At 49.3% G+C, this 10553-nt stretch overlaps 1 protein-coding gene across 1 annotated transcript in view; it reads right to left on the bottom strand.

The window, feature by feature from the left end:
* The window catches only part of JADE2 (jade family PHD finger 2), a 114589-nt gene that overhangs the window by 61790 nt on the left and 42246 nt on the right, over positions 1-10553 (bottom strand). The gene's annotated exons all lie outside the window — the stretch shown is intronic.

Here is a 10553-nt window from a genome sequence, read left to right as displayed (position 1 = left end):
GACCTGAGCTGAAGTCTGACACTTAACCGGCTAAACCACCCAGGTTCCCCTTCCATAGGGTTTCTGATAAATGAAGCAAATCTCCCTTCATCTGGCAGTCTTACAAAGACCCTTCCCATGGATTTACTGATGAATTCGTAGCCATGCTGGAAGTAACCTGGTTTTATTAGAAATAGCATGCATTTAACAAGCACCTATACAAACAAGGCTTTATCTTAGGACAGTGAGTTCCAGGTTCAGATCCTATTTTAGAGGGGTTTTGGCCCATTTAGGAAGACAAATCCTTAAGTATATGCAGGATGGGCAAGCTATCTGGGGAGCCTGTGGGGTGGAATAATACAGAAAGGTTGAGAAGGGTCTGGAGATGGACCTGCGTATAGATAAAAATTTTGATGAGTTGGGGGGGGGGTGGGGAGAATGATACAGAGAGATGAAATGTGTCTGTCTGGTTCACAGCAGTGCAGTGGGGGCATAGAACATGATGCTAATAACTGGTTCTAGGGTTCCTTCTGAGAGAGAACTGCCCTTTGTACAGGAAAATATACTAGTAAGCTGGTTGAAGATGAAAGGTGAGAATCACCAGTTGCCCCAAGTTAGAAGTAGGAGATGAGAACATGCAGTCTACTTCTAGGAATCTACCCCAGAGAGACCCTCTGATGTGGGCACAAGAAGATCTGTTTAAGATATCATTAGAGGGGCGCCTGGCTGGCTCCGTCGGTAGAGCACGAGACTCTTGATCTCAGGGTCATGAGTTCATGCCCCACATTGGGTGTAGAGGTTACTTAAAAAAATAAAATAAAATAAATCTTTGGGATGCCTGGGTGGCTCAGTCAGTTGGTCATCCGACTTCAGCTCAGGTCATGATCTTATGGTTCATGGGTTCGAGCCCTGCCTCACGCTCTGTGCTGACAGTTCGGAGCCTGGAGCCTGCTTCGGATTCTTAGACTACCTCTTTCTCTGCCCCTCCCCTGCTCACGCTCTCTCTCTCAAAAGTGAATAAACACTAAAAAAAATTTTTTAATAAAATATAATATTTATTTTATTATTATTTTTCTAATGTTTATTTATTTTTGAGAGACAGAGTATGAGCAGGGGAGGGGGAGAGAGGGAGAGGGAGACACAGAATCCAAAGTAGGCTCCAGGCTCTGAGCTGTGAGCACAGAGCCCGACATGGGGCTCAAACCGACAAGCCATGAGATCGTGACCCGAGCTGAAGTTGGACGCCCAACCAACCAAGCCACCCAGGTGCCCCTAAAATACAATCTTTATAAAGAAAAAAGAAAAACTGGAAATGGCTTGAATGTCCATCACTAGAGCACTGGCTAAATAAACCACAGTCAAAAAGAAGGCAGTGGGGTACCTGGGTGGCTTAGCTGGTTAAGCATCTGACTCTTGATTTCTGCTCAGGTCATGATCTTGCAGTTCATGGGTTGGAGCTCTGAGTCAGCCTCTGCACTGATAGTGTGGATCCTGCTTGGGATTTCTCTCTGTGCCCTTCCCCTGCTAGTGCACTCTCTCTCTCTCTCAAAAATAAATAAAAACATTAAAAAAAAAAAAAAGAAGGCAGCAAAGAAAGAAGCATTGTGTGGTTTTGTGTGTTTGATGTGGAAAAAGTTCTAATAAAAGTGTTAAGTGAAAAGCAAGTTTCAGGATATACAAATATCAGATCATTATGCTGTACACGTGAAAACAAAAAGCAAGTTTCGGGGTAATATGTATAAGATCTTATCTGCATTAAAAAACACCTTAAAAAGTCTACATTTTTATCTGAACATAGACACACAGACATACATAATTTCATAGAGAAAACAAAGCATCTGAAAGATACTCATCAAATTGTTGATGAGTTGCCTGTGTTGTAGTGTAGGAAGTGAAGTTGGGAAGAGGTGAAGGGTTAACGTAGGAATTGTGAAGATGAAGAGGAAGAGTCAACCCCATGGTTGTTGAGGAAGCCCTAAGAAGTCCTTTGCATTTACTATAGGTGCTTAGAATTCTCCAGAGACAAAAGAATCATGGGGGTGGCAGGACATGTTTTCCCAGCCCAACCATGGACTGCATTGTCCAGGAAGCCTGCCCTCTGGTCTAGCCCTCTGGTCTAGCCCCATTGCTGACTCCTGGTGGCCTGGGGCCTGTTTGGCCCTCTTTGGGCCCCAGCATTAGGGTCTCTCTGGGATTCTAAGTTCATTCCAGAGCCTTCTCATGGAGACTGAGCTCCAGCAGGGGCATGGAAAAGCTCCACTTGGCCTTTGGCCTGCTGGGACTTAAACATGGGCCAGGCTGCGACTGGGAATCAGTGTGAGAAAGGAGGTTTCTGAGCATCATGGCCTCCCTCCTCTGACAGATGGACTACCATTTCTTCCCAGAACATTTGGCTTGAGGATACCTGGCCCAGCTTGGTTCCTCAGGAAACAAATGTGGGGATTATTCATTACCTGTTGGGCTCTAAACAGTTAATGAAACCCACTGAGTGAGGGCTCTGGACTAGGAGGCAGAAGTGGAGACTGCTTCAGGCTAGGACTTGGGCTCTGGGCCCACAGGATGTTGGTGTGAGCTGTGCACAGGTGCAGATACAATTCCTACGGTTGGTCTAGGCTAGCTTCAGTTTACAGAGATGTGTTAGATGAAGTCCCTGTCCTGAGGATACCACAGGATGGAGGAGGGGCATTAATTGGATTTGGATGGGGTCAAGTATGTGGATAGAATCTAGCCTCAGCGTGGAACCAGAAGCAGCAAGGGCAGCTGGCCCTGAGATGCTTCACTCCAGTCAAGGCTTCGTTAATGGTGTCCTGGCTTTGACCAGCTTCCCACTGCTGGGAAGTGCTCCAGAGTCCAAGGTGGTTGCCTTGGGAGCCTCCTGCAGGCACTAGTGAGCAAGCTGTTCTTCCCTTATGGCTGTGGACAAAGTGACTTGTGAGCCTGGGGTGGCCTTAGCCACTGTAACTGGTGGACATCCAGGACCTGCAGCTCTGGCAGGTGGCAACCTCCTTCAAAATGTACTAGATCTCCAGCCAGGGCCCTGGGGAGAGACTTGGACAGGAATTGGCCCTGGATGCCTGTGCAATGGACATGCTTGGAAACAAGGGAATTCTTGTCAAGCTGATCCCCAGCTAGGCCAGCTCCAGGCAGATTATCCACCTAATACAGTTCCTCTAGGCTCTAGGAAAGTTCTACAGAAGAAGGAAAGCCTGTAGACACTGGCATCTAGCTGGGGCAAGAGAGGCAGATTCCTAAGGGGCAGAAGGGACTTCCCTGAAGACCCTCTGTCATTGGGCATCTAGCTGCTTACTTTTCTGATCCCCAGCTGCCCTTAGAATTCAAGGAATGGCACACAGCTCTTAAGTGTCTAGTCTGCTGGCTGTCCAGGCTGGGAGGGCATGCCCAAGGAACAGCAGGTACCATTCTTGCTCTGGAAAACCTCACAGCTCAGGTGGGGAGGTGAGATTCCTAGATTGGAAACAAGATGGGTTAGGGCATGAATCAGTGTTCAAGTGTCCACTTTGGCCATGTGTGTGCACATACTCACAAGGTGTGAATGAGCCAGGAAGGATTCACTATGTGGGAGCAGAAGAAAGACTGTGTGCATATGTGCATTTGTGTGTACCCATGCTCATGTGTACGTGTGTGTTGCGTGTCTGCATGTGTCCAGATACACCTAATGTAGCCTCTCTAGAGTCCCCATCCTCTGTGCTATTTGCGTAGACAACCTAAAAATAATTTCCATTTAACTTTAGGATTTGTTATTCAAGGCATAAGATGCTTGCCCAGCAGATACAGTTTTCTATCTACACTTTATCTGAGATCAAGTTAAAATGGGTCTGCATTATTTATACACAGGATGGCTAGTGAGCAAAAAGCAGACTAGAACAGCCTGGATTTGGCTGGTAAGTCCATATAAAAACGATCCCTACGTTGATAACAAAACTGGACAGTGTGCATAGGTTGGCAGTGATGGCATCAACAGCGATGATGACAATGATGAAAAAGGGCCCAATGTGGTTACCAGGGGTATGAACAACCCTGTATCTCACCCACACATGACATAGAATTGGGCACATGGCAAGCAGTCATGAATATTTATTCAATTTATTTGTAGGTGTTTAGAAGGAATGTCCACATATGTGACACATATAAAAATATGGAGCTAGATGACTGATAATTCATCACGTACAGAGGACTATCAAATGATAGATTGAGTTTAAAAATTAGTTTATTGGACCCATGGCTGGGGGATCATACAATTATCAGATTGAATGATGAAAGCCATGGAGGAATGATAGGTTGATAAATAACTTGTTGATACTTGATAAAGGGGTAAGAAGGGAGATACTTTGTGGCCAGGTGACAAAGTTAGTAGATCCATGGTCAAATCCAAATAGGTAGATAGATAGGTGAACAGAAATGTAGCAATGGAGTGAGAGGAAGATAAGAGGATGAGCGAGATACTGCAGTGGGCAGAATAATGCCCTCCCAAAATGTTTATGGTGTGCTTTCCATAACCTGGAATATGTTACCTTACATGGCAAAAAGGACTTTGCAAACATGATTAAATCAAGGGCCTTGAGATGGAGACATTACCCTGTATTACCCAGATGACCTCAGTCTAATCATATGTCCTACCCATGACCTCTCTTTCAGCATGCCCCAGCCTCCTCTGCCTTCTTTTCAGTTCTTGATCATACCAAGCTCACTCCTACCTCAGGGCCTTTGAACTCACTGTTGCCTCTGTCTGCTGCTTTTTGCCTCTCAGATCTCAGCTCAAATGAGTGTTGCCTCCCTGCTTCCAGATTTTTGTCCTGAAGCCTTGAGCACACTCCGTTCCTGGGGACTGGGCTGGTGCAATGGGATGTCCCAGCTCTTAGCCTGCCCTGGCTGGCACTATCCCCAGCCCTGGGTCCTGCCCAAAGCTGCGGGATGGAGCAGTGTGCATGAGTCATCGAGTCACAGACACAGTCCCCTTGTTGGAGGGACCTGAGAAGTTATGTTGTGGCAAACTCTTAGAGCCAATGGCCAGATTGAAAGGGAAGGTTAGGAATTTCCCCAAGTTATTCAGGCTCACAAGAGGCTGGGAGGGGGCTGGACAGTAGAAGAGCTGGGAGTGGCCTGTGGGGATGATGCTATAACCTCTCTGTGGACTGCCCTGTTCCCACCCAAGCTAGAACAGGCTGTAGAGGAGTAGATGACATGCCCCAGTCTGAAAGGCACTCATTTCCCCTCAACTATTCCTTCAGTCACCTCTCTGTGACTGAGCACCCACGGTGTACCAGGAACTGTGCTGCCCTACTCCAGGCCAGGCCCTGCCCTGAAGGAACTTGCAGTCTAGTCGGGAAGGCAGGCTGGCATGCAGACCTTACCGATTGACTGGACAAGAGCTCGCTGTCAGGGCTCACAGAGAAGCCACCCTTGGCTGCCTGTATGACGGCATTGACCGGACTAGCTAGAAGGGCATTCCAGGCAGTAGAATCAGCCTGGTGTGTTAGTTTTCTAGAGCTGCCATAACAAAGCAGCACATGCTGACTGGCTTAAAACAATAGAAAATTGTTCTTTCACAACTCTGGAGGCTGGAAGTCCAAAATGAAGGTGTTGACAGGGCCAGGCTCCCTCCCAAGCCTCAAGGGGGAGGATACTTCATTGCCTCTTCTAGCTTCTGGTAGCTCCAGGCATTCCTTGGCTTGTGGCTGCATCCTTCTGATCTCTGCCTTCATCTTTACATGGTCTCTTCCTTCAGTGTCTGTGTGTCTCCACATGTGCCTGTGACTGTGTCCCAATTCCCCTCTTCTTATAAGGACATCAGTCATATTGGCTTTGGGCCCACCCTAATGACTCATCTGAACTGGATTATATCTGCAAATAGCCTATTTCTAAATAAGGACATACTCACAGGTACTAGGGATTAGGACATTTTTGGTGGGACACAATTCAACCCGTAACAGTCAGTGAAGACTTGCAAGGGCCTGGAGCTCAGGACCAGAGCACTCTGCTGCTTGCTGTTTCATCACAAGCTTTGTACACGTTTCCCCTGGGGGCGGCTCACTGGTTCATACACCTGTTAGCATGTCTCCACCTACAGACTTGCTCCCAGCTCCCCCCATCTCGACAGCTTTTCCATCTCATGCGTCAGACTTGTCTCTGTAGGAAATCTTTCTCTGATTTCTGAGATTCTCAGTCTGTCCTCTTCAGCTTCCTCCCCACCCCATGCCAAGCCTAGCATCAGGAAGCCAGAGGCTTTGAGTCTAGCCCTTCAGCTATTTCCATATTCCCCTCAACACCATCTCTGCCCAGGCTTCTGACCGAGCCTGGGTGTCCCTGTGATGGGGGAGGCAGAGCTCTGACTTCCGCACCAATGGCCCTAGCTGTTGAATTGTCCCCTTTGCTTTGGCCACACTGCATCTGCTAGGAGCTCCCTGAGAGTTCTGAGGTGTCCCCACTTCCAACACTTGGGGCCCTATGAAGGCCACTTGGCCCCTACAGTGAACAGGGCTGTAGCGGAGCACTGCCTAGCTGACTCAATTTGAGGGGCTCACAAAGGGCTCCCTGACCCAAAGATCTCTCTCACTTAACTGCCCAGGCTCAGAAATTCCACCATGGGCAAGTCTGACAGCATCCACCCCTAATGAGGACAAGTATCCCTTCCCGGGGAAGGGGGTGGGCAGAGCAGGGAGACTCTCTGACGGGAGTGGCTTAGGCAGGGACTTGCCTCCGAAACCTGGAAATCTGGTGATATTTCACTCAAGTCCTACAGGAGACTTGCCACCCAGGAGCAGGAGGGGCCAAAGAAGACAGGCTATGATGCAGAGCTTTGTCCAGAGCCTGCAGGCTGTACAGTGGGGGGCAGCTGAGGGCAGCTCCAAGCCCAGCCTGACCCAGGCAGAGATGCATTCAGGCCCTAGGATATGAACTAAGCCCAGCCTCTTCCTTCTCTCCTGCCCATTCTCCTTTGTCCTGAACCTCCCCGCCTGAAGACCCAGCCTCTTCGACATACTCCCAGCCACTGGGCTGTTAGTGGCCTTTGGACTGGGGAAGGATTGGGGCCTCCCTCTTGGGCTCCACACCCCTGCTGGCAATCATCAGGAGCAGGGAGAGGCCCAGAGCTGTCACTCCCTGGGCACAGTCCCACAGTGTCCTCAACCGGCCAGTCCTATTCTGCCCTTTCTCCCATGGGGAGGAGCTGGGGGCAGGGCCCCGACCTGGACAGAGGCACTGTGTTGCCAGGGGCCCTTAGTCCCACGTGTGCCCATGGAGCCCACACTGTGTGCGAAGGCCCTGGATGAGGCCGGGCTGCCTGGACTGTTCCTCCTTTCCTGCCAGAGGGACTGAAGGATAGGATGGTGTGGGCTGGGGGGTGGGGGGGGGGGGGATGGGGGTGTTTTGCTCACTACAAGACCCCAAGTCTTCCAGAAAAGTTTCTTTGGAAGGGTGAGCCAGCCATGTCTAATAATGAGCTATTTCAGTTTTGACACAATCAAGTCTAGCTTTAGGCTGCCTAAAATAGCCAAGTATAGAAGCCAAAAATCTGCAAGGATGGTTTGGCTCCTAAGGCCTGGGGTCCAGTGCAGGCCCAGGTTGGGGTCAGGAGGGTAGCCTCAACCCCTGCATCCAGATTCCAGGCCTCAATCTCCACCCCAAGGTACCAGTCCAGGCCTAGCCCATACCAGATCCTGAGGCTAATGAATCCTCTCAAATTCCCACTCTTACCTGTCCAGTTAGTACCCACATGGCAAACATTAATAGAGCACTTTTTAGATTAAGAGCTGTGTGGAGAATTTCATGGTGCCCCAGAGAGGGTAAGGAATGGTCAAGGGTATAGCTAAGTCTGGCTTTGAACCTGCTGCTCATGGGAGAGAAGGCATCTCCAGGCCAGACCTGAGCCTATGTTGGGGGGTCCAGTCAGTAGCCTGGGCAGCTGGGCTGGCCTCTTTGCCCAGGATTATCTACCTGCTGGGTTACCAAGGACAGCCAAGTTGGGGAAACAGCCCCTGTCAAAGGCCTTACTGGCCCCTCTTGGGCTTGCTGAATTCTTTGTTCCCTCTCTCACAGAGAAGGAGGGAAACCAAGCAGTGTGTGTTATGGGCCGCAAGGCTCTGAACCTTGAGCATAGCACCATGCTAGGACGGGGAGCAGCATACAGAGACACTCAGGGGGCACCTTAGGAGCAGAGCCGGCTGCCTTGGCTCAGGAAATAAATGCTCAGCTCCCTCTTAGCAGCAAAATCCTGCTGTGTGTCCTATTTCCTCACCAGGCCCTCAGAGACCATCTGGGGAATCCGTGAGAGCATGATCTGCCTCCGCCAGGGGTACAATCCCCAAGGTCATCAGCCACCAGACTTCTGTGTGTTCTCTGGAGGTCTTTGCACAGCACCGGGAAGAATAGTTTCTCCCTCACCTGACCCTTGACTTCTCTGGGAAGCTCATCCCTCCCTAATGCCCCCTGTGGGCTTCCTGAGTCCCAGAACCTCAAAAGTACAGTCTAACAAAGCTGTTAATGGCCGTTCCACCACTTGGTAGCTATTTGTGAGCAAGATAATCCCTCTGAGCTTCATTTGCCTCACTTATAAAGTAGAAATAATGACAGTCTTTATCTGAAAGGGTCATTGTGAGGATCAAGTAAGATCATCTAGGGGCTGGCACATAGTGACTGTCTAATAAACAAGTGGTATGATTATCATCATTATCTGTGGGTAACCTTCTTTAATCTGCTTCTCTTCCTTTGCTCCTCCTCTTTAGCCCCCTAAATCCATAATTGTCACCTTCCTAGAAGCTTCTCCAGTTTGAAAGGGGTTAGCTGGTCAGGTCCTACTCCCAGGTGAGTGGGAAACAGGGATGTGTGCCTGAGCATTCTGATTGTAGAACCTAGAATGAGTTGTCCACTGACCCAGAACGCTCTCGCTTAGGTCACCATCCACATTCTTAATTCAAGGGGATTTCAAGAATCAGCATTTCTGTGGTAGAAGACACAGCCAAGAAACGGAGAGGGTGAAGGAGTCACTGAAGGCTACACAGCAAGCTTAGGCCAGAGCTGGGCTAGAGCCCCAGGGGACCTGCCATCCAGCTCTCCTCACTGTCTGACTCAACAGCTCTCATTTCTTCAGAAGTCTCACTGGAAACCTTACTCCGGAGCTTTCCTGTTCAGAGAAAGCAGCAAAGTGTAGAGCCAGCCCCCTGGGCCTAGAGCCCTGAACTCCCTGGGCAGACCCACAGGCTGACGGAGACGTTACCGGAGCTGATGATTCAACTTCCTGCCTTTTGAGAGCACCCAGACCACAGAGGTTTTCTTTCTTGGAGGAGGGGGGCATCTCCTTGCCTTGGGCCAGGCAGAGTGGGTCAAGTCTCCACCACAAACCACAGGGACTAGGTGGTGCGTGGGGCAGCCCCTAGGGGGCCATGCTAGAACCCTGGCTGGTGCTTCCTTAAGCCTGTCTCCTCTTTGGGTTAATGATTACCACCTAGGGTGACAAACTATCCTTTTTTTTTTTTTTAAATCTGCCCTGGTGTTAGCACCAAAAACTCCACATCCTGGGAAACCCCTCAGCCCTGGGCAAACCAGAACGGTTGGTTACTTTATTACTACCTGCATTTCAGGAGGACACGACTTCCCACCTCAGTGACGCTGGGAGCATGGGCCCCAGGACAGCACATTCTAGAACAGAGAATTAGCAAACTATAGTCTGAGGACCTGATCTGGCCCTATGCCTATTTTTGAACAGCCCATGAGCTAAGAATAGTTTTTATGTTTTTTAATGGTTGAAAACAAAATTAAAGAAGAATAATATTTCATGACACGTGGAAGTTACATGAAAGTCAAATTTCCGTGTTCATAAATCAAGGAACACAGCCATGTCCATTCACTTATATATCGTCTCTGGTTGCTTTCTTATTACAAAGCAGAGTTGAAGAGCTGTGACATAGACTGTATGGACCCACCGACCACCTCAAAGTCTCAAGTATTTCCTGTTTGACCCTTGACACAGTTTGTTGACCCTGTTCCAGAGGCAGACAGAAGGTAGGAATGCTTGAGGTGCACCAGGTGTAGGTGTGTGTTGAGGGGGCAGTGATGCTTCTGTGAAGAAACTCAGAGCTAGAGGAGAGAGAGAATAGAGGAGGCTTCATAGCACAGCACTAATCCAGGATTTATTGGATTAGCTGTGAGGTGGGGACAAGGTACCGAGTTTCTCTAAGACTCAGTTTGCCCCTTTGCACTGTGGGGTGAAGGTAGGTAGGCTCTGCATCTCTCTGACTTCAGTGCCTCGTCCTCTAAGCTGACACAGTCCTCTCCAATGACTCAGGCACTCCAGGACTTCTGTGTGGCCTAGAGCAGAGCAGGTCCTGCTCCCTCTGGGCCCAGCCCACAGCCTATTTGGCTTTAAGCCACAAATAGCCCACAGCCTGTTTGGCTTTAAGGCAGACCCAGATCCTGTTCCCAGGACTGGAAACTCCATCCTAACTAACTAATATTTCAACAAAGCTTAGGAAGCACCTACTTGTGTGAAAGGTACTTTTAGGGCCTCCTAATACTGGAATGGTCCAAGGAGCCTCTCTTTCCCTTTCTTCCAGTCATTT

The sequence above is a fragment of the Acinonyx jubatus genome, chromosome A1 (assembly GCF_027475565.1).
Source record: "Acinonyx jubatus isolate Ajub_Pintada_27869175 chromosome A1, VMU_Ajub_asm_v1.0, whole genome shotgun sequence".
NCBI classification, from domain to species: Eukaryota; Metazoa; Chordata; class Mammalia; order Carnivora; family Felidae; genus Acinonyx; species Acinonyx jubatus.
This window is presented reverse-complemented; position numbering and strand designations above follow the sequence as displayed.